Below are 16,567 nucleotides of genomic sequence, written 5' to 3'. Positions count from 1 at the left end.
TTGTGCCGAAGCTTCCAGAATCTTGGAGTGAAATACTGATTTCCCCAACGTTCCAGCTGATGGGTAGCCATTGCAGAACTCCTGTGTCCCCAGCCACAGAAGCCAGTTGATAAACCCCTCCTTATGCATTTATTGATCCTGATCCTCTGCAGAACCTTGACTAATAGTAGAGGTGAGACCTGGAAAATGGAGAGCTCAAGGAGCTGAGGAGCTGGAGAGGGGGGTCCACACAGAGGGGCACAGCTTAGCTTGTATGAAAAACAAAGAGGGGGAGGGTGTTGGTTCTGGAGTGTGGAGTGGGTAGAGGTGGGTTTAGTGCAGGTAAGTGCTAGACTGTTCAGTGTGTCTGGGACCTAACCAGGAATTTAGATTTTTTCCCCCTACTACAAAGAGCAGCCACTGAAAGGTTTCTTTTCTTTTTTTCTCTCCTTCCTTCCTTCCTTCCTTTTCCTCCTCCTTCTCTTCCTCTTCTTTGTAGTTAGAGTTTTCCTGCCTGGCCCAGTCAGGACAAATCTCTCTTACCTGCCAGTCCCACAGTCGCTCAGACCCAACCAAGTAAACACACAGAAACTTATATTGTTTAGAAACTGTATGGCTGTGGCAGGCTTCTTGTTATCTGCTTCTTCTATCTTAAATTAACCCATTTCTGTTAGTCTATACTTTTCCACATTGCGTCTGGCTTACCAGTGTCTTTACATGTTGCTTCTCATGGCGGCGGCTGGCGGTGTCTCTCCCCAGCCTTCTACTTCCCAGAATTCTCTTCTCTCTTGTCCCGCCTATACTTCCTGCCTGGCCACTGGCCAATCAGAACTTTATTTACACAGAGCGAAATCCACAGCACTTCTTGGTTTTTTTTTTTTTTTCAAGACAGGGTTTCTCTGTGTAGCCTTGGCTGTCCTGGAACTCACTATGTAGACCAGGCTGGCCTCAGAACTCACAGAACTTCACCTACCTCTGTCTCCCAAGTGCTGGGATTAAAGGTGTATGCCACCACTGCCTGGCCACTGAAAGGTTTAAGCAATGGATGAGATGAGATGGTACAACTTTGTGTGACCTTCAAAGGTTGCTGTGGCTGCTAATTGGAGAACGGACAGAAGGGAGACAAGACCACAAGCATGAAGAGATCCACTGCAGAAGTTTAGACCGGAAAGGATGGTGGTTTGGTGAGTGATGATTTCCGGGGTCATGGAGAGAAGTGCTGAAGCTAGAGTTATTTAGGAGGAAACAGTGATATCAGTTGTCAATGGCTTAGACATGAGTAGTGAGGGGAAGGGAGAAGCAAGGCTGGCTTCCCTGGCTTAGGTGATTTAGGAAGATAAGGCCTACCAGGCCGAGAGGTGAGCCAACCTGGAGTCTGCCTGAGGGCTTAGCAACAGGTGCTGTCAGAGGTCCTAATGGTGCCTAGCCAATGAGGGGCGACCATGCATCAGATCTGGACTCAGCCTGGGTGCTGGGAGGAGGGTATATCAGGCTCTCCCATTGATGAATAAAGGAGTTTGCTGTTTGCCTTTTACCTGACTCCCCGTGGCTGTGCCATTGATGCTGCACCTTCTCACCTCCTTCCCCAAGGGAGCCCTTAGGACCTAGCAACAGGTGACATTGGTGGCATGGGAATGGATACAGGGGGCCAGCTTTAGATGATGAAAGAACATGGGTTAAGAGTTAGGTTTTGATATAAGTTTGAGAAACCTGTACCAACATTAAATATCAAGGAGCAGTTCAAAGTCCTGTGACTCGGGTTCTGGTTACATATTCAAAATCACAAGCATGTGGATCATATTTAGAGGTATAAAGAATATATAAGATAAACTAAGACTGATCATTGTATAGGAGAGGCTCCAGGCCCAGCCTGAGGCCCTCTCTCCTCTGGAGTCTGGTGGCAGGGAGAGAATTATCAAGGTAGATAGACCACTGCCAGGGAGGACACAACTTCACCAAGTCCAAGGGAGAAGAGCATAGTTGGAGGGAATAGAATCAGCTTTGTGAAAGACCGTGATGGTTAATGAGTGTCTGATACAAGCTAGAAACAGTGTGTGTGAGAGGCCGATCTCCAAACTCCAATGCTCATGCTCCATTGCTCTTCCCAGCTTTGTATGGCTCCAGTTCCTCTTGACTTCTCTGAACAAATACTTACTGAGAGCGCTCTGCTCTGGGTGACACAGGGTTCAAGGACAGAGGTTCTCCTGATAAGGGATGGAGCGGTTATGATAAGAGGAAGAGGAAGGACCTTGAGAGCCCCTTCAGCAAACTGCAGGCTTCTGCGGCTCTGCTACCTTCTACCTGTTTCTTTCCTCTAATAACAAAACTTCTAATGTTGAACCTCTTCCCAGTCATGAGCTGGTCAGGCAGCAAAGGGAGAGGCCTCAGGATTTCTTCCACTACATTAAAAAAAAAAAAAAAAAAGAATTGACCTCCCCAAATGTGAACACAATGTAATATACTGAAATGAGGAAATTGACATAAGTAATACATAAGGCCACATACAAGTTAAATCAAAATAATCACAATAATATAAAATATTTATTACAAATAGCAGAATATGCTAACAGGGTACACAGGTTGTGTGATGGGTGTTTTCCAGTGTGATCCTGTGATCAGCTATATGAATGCCAAAAATCTATACCCTGGAGCTGGGGATATGACTCAGCCGTAAGAGTGCTTGCCTAGCATGCAAGTAGCTCAGGGTTTGGTTTACAGCATGGCATAAAACCTGGAATGGCAGTTCATCCCTGTCAGCGCAAAACTGGGGAGGTAGAGGCAGGAGGATCAGGAGTGAAGTTCAAGGTAAGCCTGGGATACATGAAAACTTGTCTACAAAAAGGAAAAAACAAAGGAGGGGGGGAAGGAGAAAGGAAGAAAGGAAGGAGAGAGTAAGTTAGTCTATGACAGGCCACCGGGGTCATACCTATGGGCCAATCATGGATCATTGGTCACTTTGCCTCAAGCATTTCTGGCTGAGGTGGAACTTTTTTCATGAATTTTCCACCCATAGAATCAAAGCCTAAATCAAAAAAGGAATTTAGGGGCTGGAGAGATGATTTCATGGTTAAGTTTACTCACTATTCTTGAAGACCCAAGTTCATTTCCCTGCACCACATCAGGCAGCACACAACCTTCTCTAGTTCCAGCTGCAGGGCATCCATTGCCTCATCTAGATGCCACAGACATATGTGCATTGATGTGCTCATACTCATCCTCATACACTCACATACCCACCCCCAAACACACATGCACATACCCCCCCACATGCACATACCTACCCCCATACACATGCACCTACCCCTACACATGCATGTGCATACCTACCCATGCACTCACCTATCCACCCCCACATACATGCACATATATACCCCCACACACATTTATACCCACACCCACACACATGCACATACCTACCTCCACACATACACACGCACATATTCACACATACACACATGCACATACTAGCCCCACATATGCCATACCTACCCACACACAGATATATACAGAATTTAAATTAAAAATAAAATTTTAAAAAATAGTCTATAACTAATGAGTCAAAAGCTCATTTTATACGTGAAAATACTGAGAACCATTAATAGTAAATTTTTACTTAAAGGCTGTGTTACCACCTCTCCTACCTCAGTGAGGCCTCTACAGACTGACAGATACCACAGGAAAGGACAGGATATGAGTGCTGGGCAACTATGTGATCCTTTGTGGGTCTACTGTCTTCCATTGGCCCGTGCTTGGAACTACATGGTCTGATTCTCTGAATCTCACTCCAATTTCCAAGAAAATGATCATAATTGCAAGGTCACAGAGGCTTTGATCTAATTGCATCATCACACATCAAAAGCCTGATTGAACACACAATTCTACTGCTTGAAGACACAATTGCACTGCTTGAACACACAATTGTATGAAGCAGGTACCATGATGATGCATCCCTACTTCACAGATGGGAACACAGAGGCACAGAATAAGAAGTCAGTTGCTGGTGTTTAGAAAGCTTTGGTGACTCGGGTATGGCATCCTTTGCAATCTTGCATTGCCTCCTGAGGGGCTAAGTCAAAGTCACATGGAAAGATTACCAAACTTGAGACTTTCTGCCTAGGAAATGATGGAGTCCTGACTTCAAACCAATCAGCTTTTTTTTTTTTTTTTTTTTTTTTTTTTTTTTTTTTGAGACAGGGCTTCTCCATGTAGCTTTGTGCCTTTCCTGGAACTCACTCTGTAGACCAGCCTGGCCACAACTCACAGAGATCTACCTGCCTCTGCCTCCCGAGTGCTGGGATTAAAGGCATGTGCCACCATCGCCCAGCTCCAATCTGCTTCTTTTCAAAGAAATTGGCATAGTGGAATGTACAAATCAGTGAGATAGTTGTCCCAAGAACTGTGTGCACAGGGACTCTACCATTCAATGGATGCCTTTATGTATTAGACATCCTTTATTTTTTACTTTTCTAGACTTTCTTTCATTACCCTGGACCCCAAAGCTGACATATGGGGAGTTTGCACACAAGGAATCTGAGGCCCAAAGGGTTAGGCACATCTAGTTCACAGTTTCTATGTCCTCTTCAGAGCAGTGAGACAGTTGATCAAACACAGAGCTTGGCAGCACCACTGTCAGGGCCCTGAGTATCAGGGAGTCTCCAGAGTTCCCCACATCTTGAGCTAGCAAGATGAGACTCAGCTCCCTTTTACAGACCCTAGTAGGTTTTCTGTACCCCTATAATGGGTTTCTCCACTGATGCAATAAACCAGATCAAGCTTAATTAAAAACTGTGGTTAGTAGGTAAAATAAATGAAAAAACTTAATAAAAAATAAATACACATCTTAAATCTAAAAAAAAAAAAAAAAACAACTTTTGAATTAAAGCTCTTTTAATGTCAAAATAAGACCTTTAACTATAAACACAGTCCACAAAGAGACTGGGATCTTTTCTGATCCTTTTATAGTACATCAATATAACAATTCTCTGTATGACTTAGTTTATCAGACTAGCTACAGTTTAACAATGTTAGTAAAAGTAAAAAGGTTAGAGATACATTCCTAATCTAACTAGCTACAGCTTAACAATGTTAGTAAAAGTAAAGAGGTTAGAGATACATTCCTAAACCAGTCTTTGTTAGCCTGACTATATCTTAGGTAAGGAAAGACCCTTTTCCAGACTGCTTAGGTCCCCCTGTTGATGCGTCTTAAGACAGGGATACCTCAGTCTCTGGTGTTCAGCTGGGAGCCCAAGTTTGTATTTTAAGAATGAAGACATGCCAGGTAATGGTGGTGCACACCTTTAATCCCAGCACTTGGGAGGCAGACACAGGAGGATCTTTGTGAGTTTGAGGCCAGCCTAGTCTATAGAGTGAGTTCCAGGAAAGGCTCCACAGAGAAACTCTGTCTCAAAAACCAACAAAACAAAACAAAATAATAATAATAATAACAAAAAAACAAAAACAAAAACAAAAATAAACAAAAACAAAAACAAACAAACAAAAGAATGAAGACATAAAGCACAACCATAATTGGTGGAAGGCAAAACCAAGTTTCAACAGTGTAAACAATTCAGTGTCTCTAAAATCAATATCAAGGGGATAACTCTTATGTTACAAAATCAGGCTGCCAGCAAGATACATCCCTGTACATGAATGTGCCATGGTCCAGTCACAGCCTGGGAGCAGGTCCTGAGATAGAGAAGGGGTGCTGGAGTGAAGAAATGAAGTGTCCGACCACCAGATGAGTTTTATACAAGCGGCCGGCCCCAAATAGCTCCAGGCATCTTTATTTATACATCAGAAAGAAGCGTGTTCTTCTATACTAACAAATAAAATTTCCCATCCTCCAAAGTTAACATCCAGCAAAAACAAATAGGTCAAATACGTTTTTTCCCAACTTTTACAAAAAAATAAACATCTTTAAACCCCAAACAACACTATCCTTTCGCTAGCTTGGCTAAATATCAAGCCAGGTACATCCTGTCTTTACAAAACTAAAAGGTGATTGACATGGGCACACACTTTCAAGAATAGCAATCTCATTCAAAACATATTTACAGAAATAGGGGTGATCTGCCTCTGATCCTGTGAGCACCGAATTATAACAGCTCCCAAGAGTATGATGTGACAGCTGGCACCCCCAGACAGGTTCAAAGAAATTTAGGTGAAGATATTAGAGAAAAATTAGAGTTTCCAGAGGGATGAACACATCTGTCCCATGCATGATTGACAAAATGACACTAAAACCACCAGGAGAATCATCAGTATTACAAGAAAGAAGAGAGTGTGAGGCTGTGCGGTTCCAGCACTGTCCAGAAGTCCACTGGTCCTTGCCAAGTGAGACTGTCTTGGTGAGCTTTTGCCTCATCTGGAGAACCATTGGATAAGCCCTCATATACTGGTCCAAAGCTAGGTTGCACAGCTCTCAACCGTGAATGCATGGAGGTGCAGTTTTAAAACCTCAGTAAACCAGCATTGTTTTACATCCTATCTTTTATCAACTTTGTTTTCAGGACAGGACAGGAATTATAAAAAAAAATCCATCCTAATCCCGAGTATCTTAGAAACCTGTTATCTCCCACGTTTAATCAAGATGGTGGCGAAGTCACATGACCTCCCTCTCCTCCACCCCTAGTCAAAGTGCTGGCTGCCCAGGTAGTTGTACTAATTAATGTAATGATACAGGATGTGGGAGGCTTTGGTGGGTAGAGCCAAGTTGCCTCATGGCGAGTGAGAGATAGATGCCATGCAGGCAGGGCTCAGTGAATACTTCTATTTTTGGTAGGGGGAAGAAAGGGAGAAGAGGGAAAAAGAGAAGCGGGGGAAGAGAGAGGGGCCAAGAGTGCATCCCTCATGGTAATGGAGAGAGTGGGGGGGGGGGAGTTCTCTTTTTTAAAGGGGACTTCATGGTAGGATGCAGGGCGGGTCTCCAAGGGGTGGGTCTGAATACTAACAAATAAGATGGTGGCAAACCATGTGTTGTTTTACAGAACAGTTCCAACTTGGAGTTACAAGTTTTAGGTTAACTTTTTGTTACAGATTTTTAACCATACCCAACTCCTTTGGCAGTTTTTTTTTAATAAGGTAGAACAGCATAAAATAACTTTAATACCCAAATGACATATGAATCTCTGTCGTTACATCAGATTTAGTGGCCAGAAATCCCAGAGGCAAATTCTAAGCCCAGGCAGCTAGTTGCTAACCCAGGCAGCTGAGCTATCACCAAGACACAGGGAACACATAAACGCAGGCATCCAAGACCAGTCAGAAACGAGCATGCCGTGACCCAGCTGAGCCTGATGTAATTCCATGGGGCTCCCAAGTCCACAAGAAAACATACAGGCACAGATCCTTCCATATGTACAAAACAGACAGAGCTTTTCTAGCAGTGAGACAAAACTTTCCAGGGGAAACAGACTCTTTGTTACAAATTATATAGATTTTAAACCATGCCAGATAAGCAACTTGCAAATCCTGAAATAAAGGTTTATAGTAGAGAACGCACCAGAAACAACAGAGTTAGTCAAGAGGTTTACTGGGGGATGGAGAGACTGAAAGAGCAAAAGGCCATATCGAACTGGGGGCTTGAGAGAGGCAGGCAGGCAGACAACAGAGGAGACGGGAGCATGCAGGGCTCAAAAACCCTGGACCAGAGTGCTCAAACCATTTGTTGCATGGTGTAACACAGCCCCAATTTGGATAAATTTCACAGTGAACATACCAGGGGGGACTGAGGATCTGATTTAGACTCAGGGTTACCCGTTTCCAAGTCTGTGTCTGAGACAGGAAGACTAGGGCGGGGCATCCCCACCCCCATCCTGCAATAGCCTGGGGTTGAGCGGTGGGCATGGGTAGCTTTGGGTAGGGCATCTTCCCCACAAAGGTCCCAGGCAACAAAGATGGTCTTTGCTCTGGAAACAGATTGGGCTTGCCCTGTCGTGGCCATGGCCTGGCAGGAGATCCTGAAGGTTTTTGACCCAGAAAGGGTCTTGACCTTGTAGAGGTATCTGGACCTCTGTAGGCGGTGGCTTGGAAATGGGTGACTTACCCCAAGTCAAAAATCAATACCATTTGGAAGAAGGAAGATAAAGGGAGAGGAAATGTCCCCCCACCCCCACCTCCACCCCGTGGCCGGGGACCTGGTTCACCCAGAGGGGAAGGCTCAACTCCTCCTGGGTTTCTGGTACCAAGGTAATGGGTTTTCTATACCCCAATAATAGGTTTCTCTGCCAAGGCAGGAAGACAGATCTAGCCGAATTAAAAAGTAAAAGACCAGGTTTATTCTGAGCAAAGCAACTCCCGAGTGAGTCGTCCGGTCCCTAGAGATTGAGGCAGGGAAGAGGCAGGAGAAAATCACATGGCCGAGCTAGAGGAGGGTGCTTATATATACCCTGTAGTCGAGGGGTGATGACGTGTCTGCCACAAGCTGGGTTTGTGCCTGTAGGGATTATGTCCCTAATTGCGTCACCAGTCTGCGACGGCGGGCGTGCCCTCTGTCCGTTCTCTTTCCGCACTCTCTTTCCACACTTTTTCCCCTCTGTGCCATCTGTGTGTGTCTCTGTCTGTCTGTCTGTCTCCTCCTCTCTTCCTCTCCCTCTCTCTCTCTCTGTCTCTCTCTCTCTCTGTTCCCCCCCCGATACAACCAGCACTCTCCTCTGTTGGCATGGCCAGCGGGTGGCCGCTTAACCGATAGTGCCCAGTTACAATGCTTTAGGCGGGGATTGGGCCACTGGCAACTTCAGGGGAGGAGCCCGCGGTGGTTGCCAAGAATGCTGATCTGGGCTTTTCAGCAGCGGCTCTTCTCTTTTGGAGATTCTCTGAGAGGGCGGAGTTTGGAGAGAGAGAAATAGGACTTTCTTAGGAATGAGCTGGAGGTTCCAGTCCAACAGTCCTTAATGCTTTAGTTCTGATCTGTATCTACCCTTCAGGAACCTTTGCAAAGCCTTCTGGTAAGGTAGCAGGACCTTGGTTCACTCCGACTTGAGAAGGGGCCATGCTGGAGCTAGGATTCCAGCCCTGTGCCAGTCAGCTCAAGTTGGATCTGCATGTTCATCTACCTGAAGGCTTATGATGTCTTGTTCATGCAAATGAGGAGATCCATAGGATCACATTTCTGAAATTAAGAAGGTCACAATTTCTAGTATAACCATCTGGAGAGACACTGCCATGGTTATCCCGTACCCAAACTGGATGCTATGTAGTCTGAGGTGGATATGCACAGCCTGCTCAGAGAGGACTGTGGGTAACTGTCTTGGATATCTCACACACCTTCTGTTACACTTAGTGACCCATGTTGAGACAATTCTTTTTTTCTAGCATCTCTTCTGAATCAATGGAAGGCCTTAATTCAACTGCCTTGAGAGAGTGTCTCTCTCTCTCTCTCTCAGTGTATCTCTGACTCTGTCTCTGACCCTGTCTCTGTCTGTGTGTGCGTGCGTGCATGTGTGGCACATGTATATGAAGGCTGCCAGAGGACACCTTCAGCTGTGGTTCTTTAGCTACAGTCTGAAGAGACACTGACCCATCTGGCTCTCGCAGGCTTTGCCCTTTTCATTCCCTGATTTACTAAAACTACATAGATTACATTCCTAAAGCTAATATCAAGGTCTGTATTGTGCCCACATCGTAAGACCCCCCAAGCAAGACCACCACAGAGCCAATATCCGATGCAAGCACACAGAAGTTTTTAAATAGCAAAGCAAGCCCAGGCAGGGGCTTGGTCCGTATTCCAAACACTCGACATAGCAGGTGGAGGAGGACGGCCCCCAGCATTCTCTTGAAAGGGTTTATATAGGAAAGGTTTACATGCAGAGAGTTACTTATCTTGGGATTGGATGAGGGGGCTAGGGGTGAGGTAGTTCTTTGAAGTTACTGGCTGAACTATACACATGAGGTTACTGATGGCTAATAGGATTCAGGGTATCTATAGAGACATAAATTTTTTACTCCCTATGTCCTGCTTTTGCTGAACCCAGGACATACACATTCAGATTTATTGTTCCAGTCCTATTTTCCTATGAGTTCAATTTCTGGTCAGTTGAGTCCATTACTCCTCATAGCCTGTTTTACCAAGTCCAGGATACATAGATTTATTGTTTCAGCCTTATCTTCCCATGAGTTCAACTTCTGGTGAGTTCTAAAACTGCTGGTCAGCACATAACTTTGGGGGGCGGGGGGAGGCACGTCTCTCAAGATGGCTACTGCTTTTTCCATTCCAGTCTGTTCCCTTATTTGGCCACTTCCTCCTCCTGAGGCTGACTACCAAAGTCCAACAATCAAAAGCCCCCTTTGGTTCACCTAATTAATATGCCCAATTAAAATTAAGCACCTCTCAAAAAAAATTGAACACCTCATCCTAACACAAGGTTCCCCCTTTACCTTTATAAATGGCCCTTTGCCTATGTGCCTTGTCTGTCTCCTCTCTATCCAGGGACAGTCCGTTGTCCCTCTGGGGCAAATATCCCTGGTCCCTTTCCCCCATTCTCTTGTACCCTTCCTCTTCTCCCTCGTTCCCTATCTCCTTTACCACTTCATCCTAGTCCATTCTAACACAGGCCTCCCCTTCTCCTCCTCTTAAAAACTACACCTGCAAGGTCATTTGCTGCTGCTTTTCTGCCAGAGTCAGAAAGCGGCCACTTTTAACTTCTCTTCTCCATTTAATAAAGGATCTCTCAGTGACAACAGGTGTTTGGGTGTGGTTTGTGCCTAATCCAGGGCCCAGGAGGAAGCTTGCTGTTCTGGAGCCCCTACACCGTGCACCTTGTGTTTTAGATGGGGTCTCTCATTAGCCCCCAGCTTCTGAGCATGTGGTGAGGACTCACCGGTCAGCCCTGGGGATCTACCTGTCTCTGCCTCCCTCAGAGCAGGGATTCACTCCCATTACTGTGCTCTGTGTGTTTATTTTGTTTGCTTGTTGTTTTCACGTGAGTGAGTCCTAGGGGACTGAACTCAGAGTCTAATGTTTGAGAAACAAGCTCTTTACCAACTGAGCTGTCACCCTAGGCCTAGCGAGTCCCTTGGAGAGAAATTCACTACAAATATTTTTGAACCTGTCACAATACATGTGAAAAGTCTTTATGGGGGTGTTGCTATATTTGAGGAAGTGAAATATTGCACAAATCAAGTGTCATTCTGACCATGGTAAATGGCCTGAGAATAGCACAAAGTACTTTGGGTCTCAGCATTCTGAAGCAAGTTGGAAATCTTGTTTGTCTCCTAAGATCTACCCCCCACCCCCTCCATCATTCTGTCCCCATAGAGACTGACCTATTTGGATACCATCCATAGACTATCATGCCAACCACTTCCATCTGTGTTGGAGGGGGATATGAAGAACGGGGTCACAAACTCACTCCCTTGGGAGGCCTGCCAGCCCTGTGGGCTGGTTTTCTCCATAGAGCAACTCTGGCCACGTCCCAGCCATAGCTTTCTGTACTTGCTCCTTCTAGGGCACGGCTGGCCAGGGCTCTCAGTGCTGCCCGGTCAAAAGCAAGGTTGGTTGTGTTCCCTGAATTCTGTTTCTACCTCTATCAACAGGCCCTTTATTAAGCACTCATCAAATAATCCACTTGGACCTGAACAACGAAAAAGATCAATCCTCTCAGTGAAGGAGATGCTGGGGCATGCAGTCCAGAGTGGCTGAATGTAAACTGAGCTGAGTATAGAAACCTTCCAGGAGGAGAATGAGGCCAGATGCAGCAAGGACATGAGTGCCACATCAGCATGACTTGACTGTATTTCTTGCTGTGTGTGGTGGGAAACACTGAGGGGTTCAGAATGAGGAAGACGAATCAGCACAGATCTCTCATTTTTGGAGAAGTACCTTTCCCATAATAACCTATAATCTATTTTGTGCTGAGTCAGGGCACCCACGGATGAGGGAGAAACAGAAGAAAATAACACACACACACATTCTGTCTTGTAAAATTCTTTCCTAGAAATTCACAATGAAGACAGAATTATAAACACGCACAAAGATGTATCTGCAAGGATGTTCACTGAAGTGCTCTTTCAAAACTTAAACAACCCAAGTTTTCACTAACAAGAAAGAAATCATAACCTTTAAAACTGATTTTGTAGCTGCGTTCACATTAGCTTGGAAGGACATTAGTGTTGTATTGCTAAATGAAAACAGTACGTTATAAACACTATAAACAACTTTAATGCTTATAATATTCATTTACATGCATAGAGTAAGGAGAAAAAAGCTCACTCTACATTGACTTAGTAATAAATACCATTTTCCCATAGGCATGTATAATTCATACCAACAAGCATTTTGTGAAAATCAAGGGTGTAGCTTTTGACTCTTAATAAGTATGGTGGCATAAATGAATGTTATTCTGCATGTAGAGTCAAATAATTCACAACTAGACAGCCAAATGACTCAAGCAGATAATCAAATAACTCCCAACTGGGCCAAGGAAGTAGGTGACTCAGTCACAATGACAATGCCTTGGACTTGACAAGATACTTCCTACATCAGTGTAGTGGATAGCTGTTTGAGCCTTGCCCTGAAGCACTGCCCTTAGTGATGCAGCTGTAGCTGTTATACCTGCCTATGACCTTGAGGTACTGGCTTCTGGGGTGTGGCCACCAGGGACTCTTAAGACCTGGGGTGCAAATGTATTGGCCCGTCTTGGCTACCTCGTGGTTCTGGATGTTGAGATCTTGGAGTAAGCTGTTCAGCATGGGACATAGTTCAGCTTCCCAGACCCTACCATAAATCTCCCATTGTTGTGAGTTTACCCCCAAATAAATTCCTTTGAATATTGGGATTTATCCCATTACATCTGTGTTGAATCAGCAGGGGTATTCTCAAGGGCATACCTGAGAGAACAGTTAGGCAGTCTATGCTCAACACTCCCCACCTGCCCACCCACCCCCTCGACCCACTAAAAGCATAAACCAGTTTTGACATCTCCAGTTCTGGAGCCCCTAGGTGAATGGGGAAAATGAAATGCACAAAAGGTGTTAAGTCATTGCCAGTAACATACAAAAGTCAATCCTAGTGCTGGATAACTAACCTTAGATCTGGCTAAAAATTTGAATAGGAGATTCTTCATTGTCTCTATTTTAGATTAGAAATGCAGAATTACTGTTCTGGACTTCTCATCCCCTGGAATTGCTTCGCCTTTCAATTTACAGACCCCAGGCTCCATTCTCTCACTTGACATTCTGGATTTAGCTACTCCTGTCTCTCTGCCTCTGTAGATGTTCTCCTTATCCATCAACAACAACTGTGTCCTTCAGTTCTTCCCAAAAATTCATATTCATTATAATTATATTCTCCTATATATTTTATGAATATGCACACCTTACATATATATAAATTGCTAACATCTATCAAGAACTCACTTTGCTTGCCAAATATTATCCTAAGCATTTACACACATAGTTCTATTTAATCTGTTTGCTTATTTATTTGTTTCTTTACTGAGAATAAAGTCTCATTCACGGGGCTCAGACTGGCCTTGCTTTGTAGCCAAAGTCAGCCTCGAACTCTTGATCCTCCTATATCCCCATTTCAACTGTTTGAATTACAACTATACATTTTCACCCTTGGTGAAATTATCCCTTTTAATTCTCAATACAATCATTCAAGAGCTACTGTTATTTTCAGCTTATAGATTAGGAAATTGGGGCATTCAAAGCCTGTCATACTTCCCAAAGACCTTGGAGGTAGATTCAGGGAGCTGGACTCAAGCCCAGTTTTCCTTGATCTATGCTGCTATCTATCTGTCTATCTATCTATCTATCTATCTATCTATCTATCTATCTATCTATCATCTGTCATCTATCTATCATCTGTCATCTATCTATCTATCTATCTATCTATCTATCTATCTATCTATCTATGTATCTGTCTGTTTGTCTATCTATCTATCTATCTATCTATCTATCTATCTATGTATCTGTCTGTTTGTCTATCTATCTATCTATCTATCTATCTATCTATCTATTTTTAAGACAGGGTTTCTCTGTGTAACCATGGCTTTCCTGGAACTTGCTCTGTAGACCAAGGATGGCTGGCCTTGGACTCACAGAGATCTGCCTGCTTCTGCCTCCCAAGTTCTGGGATTAAAGATGTTCACCACCACCACCCAGCTGCTCTCTGCTTTTAATCACTACATTTATATCTGTAACAGTATTTGTAATATTGTACCACATTGGTAAATAATTGTCTGATGGAATTGGACCCTAGACCTTAGTAGGCTCCCAAACTTTAGCATAACTGACTCTGTGATGGAAATACCATTCAGGCCATAAAATTAGCATGTAGACTGCACCACATGCCAAAACAAAAACAAAGGCCTTATCCATCAAAGTCCATAGTCCTGGGAAAGTCTTTAAATGCACTAACCTTGCTTTTTGGATTCTGGAGTTCTACTTCTGGCTAACTGTCCGTGTTAACTGAAGTATGTCAACCCAGAACATGGTTTTTGTGCTTAAAAGCTCACCCTGAGAAAAGCTCAGTGCTGAACTGGGAATCCAAACACCCAGTGTAGTTGCTGGCCGGCTAATAAAGACTTTGTATTGGCTTAAACCCATGTCCAAGCAGTGTTCTCTGGTGAATACCCCACATAAGGCTTATGGAAGAAAATCCACTCTCTACCTTTGATTTTTTATTTGGATTAGATTCTGGAGAAATTAGTTTAGTATGTTACATCATTTTTTTTAGATTTATTCTTAGCTATTTTATAACTCCTCCCAGACCCACTGCCCTTTCCCTACCCACTCAACTTTGTATCTTTTTTTCCCTCACACATCAAGCCTATTTGTGCTGCCCATATAATTAGAAGTGTGTGGCCTTCCATTGGAACAGTGATCCACCTACCGGTGGGCAACACTCATAAAGAACGCTGACTCTCCCTCTCTCAAAGGTGAGCAATTGCCTATAGCTCCACAGCTAGGGGTGGGACTTCCTGTCTACCTTCCATCTCCACGCTGAGGTCTGATGAGGCGTGAGCTTTCAGGGAGCTTGTGCATCATTCTGTCAACTGCTGTGATTTACTATGTGGAACTGTCCTGCTGTGTCCAATGGACACCGTTTCCTTGTGTCCGTCTTCTACCTCTGGCTCTTTGAGTCTTTCTGCTCCCCCGCCCCCATTTCACAATGATGCCTGAGCCCTGGGAGGGGAGGGTACAGTGTAGATGTTCCAACTAAGCATTCTCTGCTGCTTGAGCAGTTATGGGTCTCTGTGGTAATCACTATATGCAGCAAACAGAAGCTTCTCTGATAAGGGTTGAGATATGCATTAATCTATGGTTATTACTCATTAACTATGAAAATCTCTCTCTTTTTAAGTTTTTAAAAAATTTACTTATATTTTATGTATGAGTGTTCTGCACGCCAGAAGAGGGCATCATATCCTATTATGAGCCATCATGTGGGTGCTGGTAATTGAACTCAGGACCTCTGGAAGAGCAGCTGGTGCTCTTAACCTCTTAAATATAAAATATAACTCTTAAAGTTACTGTCAACTCTGAGTTTTCTTAATCTACCTTCCAGTTTCTAAGCACAAGTGGCCTTCCTGAAGGGACTGTGGCCAGTCGGAGCCTGGCAAATGTGGCTCTGGCAGGGCTTACCTTTCCTCCTGATTCTTTCTGCCACTTCCAAGGTCCAGCTATCAAAGTCTTGGAGTCCAGCAATCAAAAGCTCCCTTTGGCTGACCTAATTAACATGCCCAATTAACACTAAACACCTCATCCGAACAGGGTTTCCTTCTTTCCCTATAAATTACCGTTTGCCTATGGGCCACGTTGTTTCCTCTCTATCCAGACGCAGTCCTTTGTCCCACTCCAGGACAACAACCCTGCTCCCTTCCCCTTCTCCCACATCCTCTATCTCCTATCTTTGTCTCTTATTCCCTGACCTCTGTCCCTCTGGGGCAAATAAATCTCCTTTGTGCTGAGAACTTGGTCTTGAGGGTCCTTACACTTTCTCTCTGTTCTCATTTCTGCAATGGAGATGTCACCAGAAAAGGTACATCACCATAGGGCTGGCCTCCATCACTGGAGATGATGTTACCAGAGAAGATGCATTGTCACTGCGTGGGACTCGTTGCTATGAAGCCAGTTTAACTACCATCGATCATGTGGACTTACAAAACTTTCCACATGCCCAAGAAGATTCCCACATAACCCCGGTTCTCACCCTCCTTGTTTTCTCCTGTTCAAGCTACAGCCCTATCTTATCCTTGTTTGTTTCTTTGGGTTTGGGTTGTTTCAACTCCAGGAATGTTATTTTGTGGTACTGAGGACTGAACCTCGGACCTCATGCACACTAAGCAAGTGCCCTAGCACTGAACTGGTGTCTGCAGGCCTCCCTAAACATCTTAGAAGCAGTTCTCAGTTACTGTGTTCGTATCTTCATGGCTACTCCATACTGTCTCTCCACTTTCACTCCTGCAGAACATTATTAAAGCTTCGTAAGGACTACACGACATTCAATCCATCCAAAAATGTCAAAATAGTATCGTAATACTAATACAAATTTCAACCTATTTTCCCTCAAGTTTCTAAATGGTTTTAGATGAAGATTTCTAAAAATTATTGGAAAATGGGTTTGAGGAGAAAACTTTAGAAAATA

This window comes from Onychomys torridus, chromosome 18 (genome assembly GCF_903995425.1).
Source record: "Onychomys torridus chromosome 18, mOncTor1.1, whole genome shotgun sequence".
NCBI lineage: Eukaryota > Metazoa > Chordata > Mammalia > Rodentia > Cricetidae > Onychomys > Onychomys torridus.
This window is presented reverse-complemented; position numbering follows the sequence as displayed.